The sequence below is a fragment of the Camellia sinensis genome, chromosome 1 (assembly GCF_055761805.1).
Source record: "Camellia sinensis isolate YWXY chromosome 1, ASM5576180v1, whole genome shotgun sequence".
Lineage (NCBI taxonomy): Eukaryota > Viridiplantae > Streptophyta > Magnoliopsida > Ericales > Theaceae > Camellia > Camellia sinensis.
This window is the reverse complement of record NC_138961.1, coordinates 241965565-241974990: the sequence shown is the minus strand read 5'-3', so window position 1 is coordinate 241974990 and position 9426 is coordinate 241965565. Positions and strand designations below refer to the sequence as shown.

At 39.2% G+C, this 9426-nt stretch overlaps 1 long non-coding RNA gene and 1 pseudogene across 1 annotated transcript; one reads left to right on the top strand and one right to left on the bottom strand.

The window, feature by feature from the left end:
• The first annotated feature begins 203 nt into the window (after positions 1–203).
• Positions 204–701, top strand: LOC145822966 (AAA-ATPase At3g28600 pseudogene; annotated as a pseudogene).
• A 7526-nt stretch (positions 702–8227) lies between these two features.
• On the bottom strand, positions 8228–8780 carry LOC145804739 (uncharacterized). Its single transcript, XR_014347109.1, has 2 exons — positions 8658–8780; positions 8228–8540 (listed from the first exon to the last, which is right to left on the bottom strand). It is a non-coding gene; the product is annotated as an uncharacterized LOC145804739 (long non-coding RNA).
• Positions 8781–9426: the final 646 nt, after the last annotated feature.

Here is a 9426-nt window from a genome sequence, read left to right as displayed (position 1 = left end):
CGCCTCTCAAGCCCCTCGCCTCTAGGCCAACGTTGTTCGTGACATTCAAACTCCTGTTCTCTGTGTCGACGACAGTGTCAAGAGGTCTCTGACGACTTCGAAGGCATCAAGGTTTCTTGGAATCTCATCGTCGAGAGCGAAAAAAAGATTCCTTCCGCAGCGGCTCGAAGAAGAACAAGCACTATACGCTTACTTTTCGGAAAATGAACCGTGAAATCGTCGTCGGGAAGTACTTGAGGCATGTTATGGAAAAGGGGAAAGCTGCGGTGGCTAGAAATCGGCAGAGGAAACTGTATTCCAATAGTTCTAGTGAGCATGGAACTTACTGGAACTATATCATGGAATTCGATCATCCGGCCTCGTTCGATACGATTGCCATGGAGGAGAGCAAGAAGAAGGACATTATCGATGACCTGAGATTGTTTTCTAAATCGAGAGACTACTATCGGAGAATTGGAAAGCCCTGGAAAAGCGGGTACCTTTTGCACGGACCTCCCGGAATCGAGAAGTCCACGATGATTGCAACGATGGCGAATGAATTGAATTACGATGTTTACGACCTTGAATTTACTGCGGTTACAAGCAACGCTAACCTGAAGAAGCTGTGGAACAGAACCCCCTGCAATTCTATTCTTGTGATTGAAGACATTGATTGCTTGAGCGACATTTCGGGGTCTGAGGGAGAAGAAACAGAGCGATGACAAGGACAAGGAAAATGTCAAATTCGAGAAAGTGACGCTCTCTGCGCTTCTGAATTGTGTCGATGGACTACTCTTGGGGAACGAGGGTGGGAGGGTGATGGTATTCACAACAATTCCCCTCCTTGCAATTCCTCATTCATCTCCTCCATGCAACGGCTCAACGGCCATAAAAAAATAAAATAAAATAAAGAAATTGAATTTTCACTTTATTCTCACCCGTTGCTATAGTTATACATTCAAGCACAATCACTCTCATTTTCACTCAGCCTCGCACTCACCCGTCCTCCTCCACCGAATCCACCTTCACCGGCGACCCAGACGGCGACCCACTCTAGCCCTAATATTCTCTGCTTTGTGAACCATAACTCCACGGCGACCACCATCGGCTGAGTGTAGAAATTTTTTGATGAGAACATGGGTTCTGAGGCCATAGAGGAACTAGGTTTGTATTCGAAACTCTGAAATTAAAAAGTTAGGGTTGTGTGATTGAGATTGAGAAAATATATTTGAAATTTCAAAATTAAGGGTTTGATTTGGGATTTGAACAGTGAAAAATTAGGACTTTCAGAGTGGGCGTGATTTTGTGGGTTTTGGATGAATTAGTTTGACAAATTGATTAACTTTCTATTTGATTTTGTAAAGAATTGTTGTAGAGTTCCTGTGAAATTATATCCATGACACTAGTTTGAACTTATGTTTTCCAATTATTGTTGAAAAACTAATTATAGTTGAACTTAAGTTTTGTGTTTGAAATTAGTTTGTTCTGTGTTTGAAATGATAGTTGAACTAATTATCCATGACACTAGTTTGTTCTGTGTTTGAAATTATATAATTGCTCTCTAGTACTATTTCTAAGATCCATTTTCCTTGAAGCCAAAAACAACTTAAGTTCTTTTTGTTTGCATACTAGAAGCATCTCCACTGGTGTAGTCTTTTCTATGCTATTTTAGCCTATATAAATTGTACTTTATACAGATTTGTTACGAGCTGCTCCATATATAAGAGGCTGGAGTGAGTGTTTTATGTTGTGATAGGCTATTTTAGCACTACTAACATCTATACTAATCTAGTACATAATTCAAGCATAGAAACCAATACTGAAATATAAACAGGACCAGAAACAACAAACTTTGTGCAAATTGAACATTGAATAACTACCACCAAAAATAAATTTCTGTCAAAATTATAGTTGAACTAATTATCCATGACACTAGTTTGTTCTGTGTTTGAAATTATATCCATTAATGCTATGTTCTGTGTTTGAAAAACTAATTATCTACTTTGGGTAGAATAAATGATAAAATCCTAGTAAGTTACAAATCAAATGAAAGTGAGTTATGAACTAGGTGTTGCATTGGCTTTAATGAAAGTGAGTTAAGAAACAATGAGTTAAGTCAATCCTTGACAGATGTTACAATTCTACAACAATAAGAAAAAGAAAAAATCCAGTCACTCTCAAATAGAAGCAGGTCCGGACAACCTAGCAAGTCCTGACATTGTTCCACATTGTAGTTGTTCCACATTGTTCCAATTAATCTAGCAAGTCTTGACATTTTACCCAATGAGAATGTTTTCAGTTTAGCTCAAATTGAAGATGTTTTCAATGCTGACATTAATCTAGCAAATCCAATCACTCTCAAATTGAAGATGTTACACTAGTTGTTCCACATTGTTCCATTTTCAGTGAAGATGTTTTCAGTTTGGCTCAAATTCAAATAGCCTTCACACTCTATCCTTCTTCTCTATAGAACTGCCATTTAAAAAATTTCTCATGTATGCAGATTTAAAAAATGGCTTATTCTTCTAACAATAGCAACATAAGATTACAACCGAGGCTGTGCAATTGTGGAAGAACCGATGCCATAGATATTGTAAGAACCAATGAGAATGGAAATCAAGGGCGTTTGTTCTTTATTTGCCCATCAAAATATGTAAGTATGTATTGGAAAATTTATTCCTTTAGTAGTCACATTAATATTTGTCTTATTCAACTAATTGATTGTCATGCATTGCAGAGTAACACTCACACTCCCCATTGCAATTACTTCAAGTTCGTGGATAAAGATGATGAAGACATTACGTCCAGAATCCGTTCCAACAATACAACTTGTGATGCTATAACAGTAGAAGACTTTAACGATGTAAGGACGAGGCTTGATTACATGGAAAATGACTACGGTTGAAGGCTTCAAAGTATGGAAAATAATATCAAAGCGATGGTGTATTTCATTGTATTTTCTATCATTTTGTACTTTATTGTATTTTGGGAAGCTGAATGGAAGTTTGTACCATTTTGGGTTTTGTGTACTTCATGATGTAACTTATGTTCATGGAATGGATATTAATGTTGAATTTTAATGGAAGTTTGTACCCTCAACTTGTTATCTGTTATCTATTATGGAATGAACTATGGAATGAATTAACATTGGTTGATTTCCCTCAACTTGTAGCCTCAACTTGTTATCTGTTATGGAATGAATGATGGAATGACTTTTGGAAAACATGACTTACTTAAGTTTATCATCATTAGCATCATTATTACTTACTTAAGTTAAGTTTATGACTTCAGTTTATCATCATTAGCAGCATGATAAACTATTAGCAAGTTTATCTGTTAGCAAGTTTATCTATTATTTGTTAGCATGTTATGGTTCTGAGTATGGCAGCAGCATGAAGGTCTAGCAGAACGATTTTATCAGTATGGCACATTTTGGTTTAATAGCAGCAGTATACCAGAACCAACATGTTATGGTTCTATGAGTATGGCAGCAGATCCAACATTGGCACCAACATGTATGGTTCTATCATTAGCATACCAGAACCATAACCAACATTGGCACCAACATGTATGGTTCTATCATTAGCATACCAGATCCAGCATACCAGAACCAACATGTTATGGTTCTAGTAGCAGATCCAGCATACTGAAACCAAATGACAGCAGAACCAGCATACCACCAGTAGAACATATAACAGTAGCATACCATTAGCAGAACCAAATGATAGCAGAACAAGCTGACAGTAGAACCAGCATGCCACCAGCAGAATAGATGAGTGATCAGCAGAACAACAGAACCAGAACCAGCATACCAGAACCAATACAAACATGGACAACAATACAAACATGGACACTAACACAGTTACAACACAGTTTTAGCATTACAAACATGGACACCAATACAAGTTAAATACAGTTCCAGCAGAATCAAAAAAATGGATAGCAGCACAATAGATGGGATAATTTTTCTAACAAATGAAAAAGCTGTTGTAGATGTCCCCGAACGTCGCGGGAAAAATCCCGTTTTATTTATTTGGGCTTACTACAGTTCGGACTCAAATGTCACAGTTCTGAATCTAATCCCGCAAAATGTAATGCGAGACCGATAAATCACCAAAGAGTCCAAATTCGGCAAATCGTTTTGGAAAACTGATTTTTAAGAAAGAAGTGTCAAACATGGACTGCTTTGCCAGATACAAAGTCGCCACCTAAATATTTTATTTTGGGGGAATTTAAGAAGCCCTGACTCGTTGCCTAAGGCCACGTGTCCGTCATCACCAAAGTTGCCTCGGCTTGGGAACTTAGGTACGACTGGGAAAGGTCATCTATGAGCACTCCGGTTCGCCCGATCAAAGATCGGCCACTACTAAACATGATATCTTGTTTTTGAAAATACATGTGTTCTTATTCCGGTTATTAGCCTAGAATTACTATGTGATGCGCACAACACACAAGTATAGACTAGATCGCCTAAGTTGGAACAAAACATCTCATGTTTGTTTGAAAATGGTTTGAAGGTGCTACTCGCAAGTAGGCTAAGACGTGGATTTGCCACCCTCAAGTGGGCTTAAGAAAACATGATTTTGCCACAATCAAGTGGGCTTAAAACTCGCATTTCACTGAATTGTTCCAATTCAAGTAATCTAACCTTCACCTACATGCATTCAGACAGTTATATCACATAAGCAGTTAGCCTCATGGCAAGCATACTATCATGGCAGTCACTCACATACATCCAAGGATGCTAAAGCATAAACACTCACCGAGTACTCCGAGCCAAAACAAAAGCTATGTTAGAAATCAATGCATGATCCTAGCTATGTCAAGAATGCCTAATGCAACACATACAAAATGCAACTAAGATAGGCTCGGCGATTCTAAAATGTCATGTGAAATGCAATTTGATACATGTATTCAAACAGGAATTGAAATACAATATAGTTAGTATGATGCGCCGAGCCCGGTGCATGCAAGACAGATGAATGGATGCAAACATGCGAGCATGAGGATGCTAATTGAAACATGCCCTAAAACTAACCATCGTGAGTTGGTCAATAAAAGGGAGAAAGATGTGGGGTTGGAAGACATTCACACACTCACGCACACTTATTACAAAATTCGCCCTCTCAACGGAGGGTCCGAATAAATAATACAAACCAAATGATTAATCAACTATCCTAGCTAATTAATTATTACACAACACTTAACTAATTAAGCTAATCAATTAAGCTATGAAAACAGTAAAAACAGCCTCGGGAAGAGGGATGCATGCGTGCTCGGACGGTTTCGCTCGGAAATCCATCGCAATGTCACATGTTGCCTCTGTTTACACTGCTCTGTACCTCTGAAAACTGTGCCAACTTCTGTGACACTTCTGAACCAGCTTGGGGACTTTCTGAAAGTCCATCGGCTAAGAGATAGAGCCATCGGCCATGGGAAATTGGTCATCGACCAAATGTAAGGCTCTCGGCCAACAATGTTTAGCCGACCAGCACTTAAGATGGCCGATCAGCCATATCTTTCTGCAGAATGCTGTGTTGCTGCAGCAGAGGACAAACAGAGCATGTCAATGCATTTATAAGACAATGTATGCACGACCACCCTCCCTATCATGTCATAGGCTCAAGGGAGTATAGTCCTCGACCCTCGGGCCATCAATCACCCATTTCAATGCATGATGGCCAAAGAAGCCAAGTGTGCAATTTATATCAAATGAAATGCACATAAACATATAAGGGCCCCCAACCTCTATCATGGTTGATTAAGAGGCAAGGGATGCAATCATGCAAGCAAAACTAATGCAACATGAAGCATGTCAAGGACAATGCCATACAAGTCTAATGGTAATAAGCATGCCAAATGCAATGCAACCTAAACAAGCATGCAACCATGCAAGGCATGTGACAACATTCAAGGATAGGCAAGCATGTAACAACATGTGGGGCGAGTATGCAACAACATGCAAGGGACAATACATGCAAACATGCAAAGCAACTTAACAAAAGGGGCATGCCAAATGCGATATAACTTAAGCATGTGACAACATGCAATAGGCCAAGTATGCAACAACATGCAAGGCAAGCATGCAACAACATGCGATAATGGTCTTAAACTGAAATGGACAGCTCTCAAATAGGTCCAAATCAGTAGCCAAATATGCTAAGGAATAAGGGACAAAATCACATACAAACATGCATGGTAATTGGCCTAACACTTAAGCATCGAAGGGCAACTTTTAAGAATACTTAAAAGGAATGAAAAGCATGCAAATGTGACAATATTACATGCTCTGAAATGATGCTAGGAGTGATGCCAAATCACATAAACAAATCACAATCATAACATGCACAAGGCTTAAAGCCTAAGACCAGTGAAGGGACTCGAACCAAAGCTACACAAAACAAAGAGCATATGGCAAGCATAACCCAAAACAGTCCTAAAGCATGGCAAAGTAAGCCTAAAACATGCAATGATCAAAGCCAAAACAAGCTAAAACAAAGGGGCAAAAACATGAGACATGCAAGGCTACCAAAGAGGTGTTACACTACACCTAAGACAACCAAACATGGCATGTTTTAAGTCAATGAAAACAGAGATATGGCATGCCAAAGTGAGCCCGAAGAAAACTTAGATGACGTCCCAAATGCCTAAGCATGGTGACATACACGATGACACATTCATGAGGCATAAGACACTAACTCTTTAAGACATTAAATGAGTCATAAGTGCAAGTGTTTGAGCATGAAACATGGACTGAGATAACATTACAAGTGATGCCAAACCACCGAAATGATCCGAATAGAGCATGCTAGTGACTCAAACACCTAAGGCTAACAAGCTAGATTTCATGGTAGCTATACAAAATAATGCAAGCATGACCAAAACAATGAAAAATAGAGCTTTAGCATGGTAAAACAAGGCTAAAAGATTCATGGAGTTAAGCCAAAACATGCAAGCATGGTAGTCTAAATGCTAGATACATGTTAAGGTAATGAGGGGATTGCGAGGCAAGTATATGGTGCATGCAAGAGACCACTAAACCAACTTTAAACAGAGGTAAATAATGGTAAAACAACACCAAATACTTGCTGAAATGAAGCTAAAAGAAGCTAAGCACACATGCCACTAACATAATCCACCTATGCTAACATTCAAGACAATAAGGAGACGGGATGACCCTCTCCTATTTAAGACCTCAAAACCACCTCTCCACCACTGAAAATCCTCTAGATTTCAGTGGTAGAGAGGCCATGCAAAGCTTAAAGCAAGGGCCAAAAGAGATGGCCTAAAAAAGGCCTAACAAGGCCTTAAAGGGGGTAAACAACCCCAAACCTCAAAATGACCTTAAACAAAGTTCTAAAGTAAGTAAAAATAGAAATTTTATCAATTAATAGCTAAGCTTAAAACAATAAGAAAGAAGGGCTAAAAGCTTAAGCAAAAATGGGGTATCTAAAGCAAGAATGCTCACCCTTGAAGAACACTTCCAAGAACACAACACCAATACCTTTTTCTTATCAAAATCAGTCCAAGAACCCTAACACCAGCTCCCTAATGCCTCAGCAACCAAGGATGGTGTAGTGCTAGGTGTTTGTGTGCAATAGTAAGGCAAAATCACACTTTAGGTCACAAAAACACACACAAAAATGTAAAGATAGGGAGATATAGAGATAGAGAGATACAACTTTTTCTAATCCTAATTTCAGAACCCTTGAGAAGGGAGGAGGGCCTCCCCTCTTATAGAAATCCAATTTGCAAAGCTTCTTGGAGAAGCTAAGCAAAGGGCAAATCCCTCCATACACGTGTATGGAGGGGGTTAATTGTGGATGCCAACTATGCCAGCTGGCATAAAATATCTGCATAAAGCAGATGAACAGGGTTCGGGCACCAAAAATGGCCGATCGACCAACATAAGGGCCGACCGACCAAATAAAGTGCCGATCGGCCAATGCCTTTGGCCGATGGAAAGAAAATAGGGCCGATGGCCTCAAGCCTTGGCCGGTGGGTTGAGGGTATGGCAAACAAGCCACCCTCTTCCCTTAGAAGCAAAAACACAAGTGTTTGGTACACAACCAAGCACAAAATAGACAAGTTGAGAGATCTTGAGGCAAGGAGCGCGGCCGAGACCTCCGGGAACTCAAAACGAACACGAGCATGGATAATCATCGAGTGTTCAAGCGATGACGTCCAAGTCTTGAGGACGGTCAAAAATGGGGTGTCTACAGCTGTGTAAATTAACATCAAGTTTAAATTAACATCAACTGAAGTTTGCTCACATTGGTCCATCTAAATTAACACATTCGTCTATCTAAATTAACACATTGGTCCATTTGAACATATACAAGAAGTTTGTTTCACACATTGCTTCACAGTTTGCTTTGAACACACATACAAGCCATTAACATTTGAACACACATTGCTCCACAGTTTGCTTTCCAGTAGTTTGCTTCATACCAGCAACATCACTTTCCAGCAGCAGTTTGCTTCACAATTTCAGCTGTTATGACTTCACTTTCCAGCCCAATTTTAACATCAGTTTGCTTTTGTTTCTGCTTGTCCATAGCCTAAAAGGGAAAAAGACAGAATTTTGAGCAAGTAAATACATGCTATCACTGAATTTTCAGCAACTAAAAAGCCAAAAATTTTAGCAACTATAAATTAAAAAGACAGCAAGGACGAACCTAACTACACATTAGACTATTTGATTCTTGAGAATATCAAAACGCAATGTCATATCCACATGAACCTTGAAGTAGTGACTGTAATGTTAGTTGAGCAGAATACCGTTGAGGCATTGAATTTGGAAAATAATTTGGCACTACATACATCTCGCGCAAATTGTTAGCCTACAACAATGTCATATATTAGGCTTCACAAAAAATACACACAAAAAATACAATATTAAACTAACACTTACATGATATATGGGATACGTCAGTGGCGGAGGAATAGAATTACCACCCATGGCCAAAGATGGAGGAAGAGGATGAAGGGGAGGAAGAGGTTGAAGAGGAGGAACATGTTGATGAACACAGATATCTCTTCCAATAGATAATGGAGAAGGTGTAACTGTTGGACTTGCAATAGATTTTGACGAAGTCAAGCTGTTAGCACGGGATTTTTTTGTAGAGTTCGCTACTAACGCCGCTTCGAATCCACCTTTTACCCTCCTTTTGCCCTTACTAGTTGCCACATTTTTCTTCAATCCTTTTGGTTGCATAATATGATTCACATCTTCGCAATCCACTTCAAAGCTTTGGGTGTCATCATCATTACTTACTTCATTTCCAACACCAAAATGAGCACTTAACTTGCGTTCAACATTTGCACCTAATATAGCAAGGTGTGCAATACAAAATCATAAGTTTCTTCAGTTTCAGCAGCTCTACTTGCTAGTGCTCTAAATACAGTCATCAATGTCTTATACTGCGAGGCTTGTTGGAATTTCAC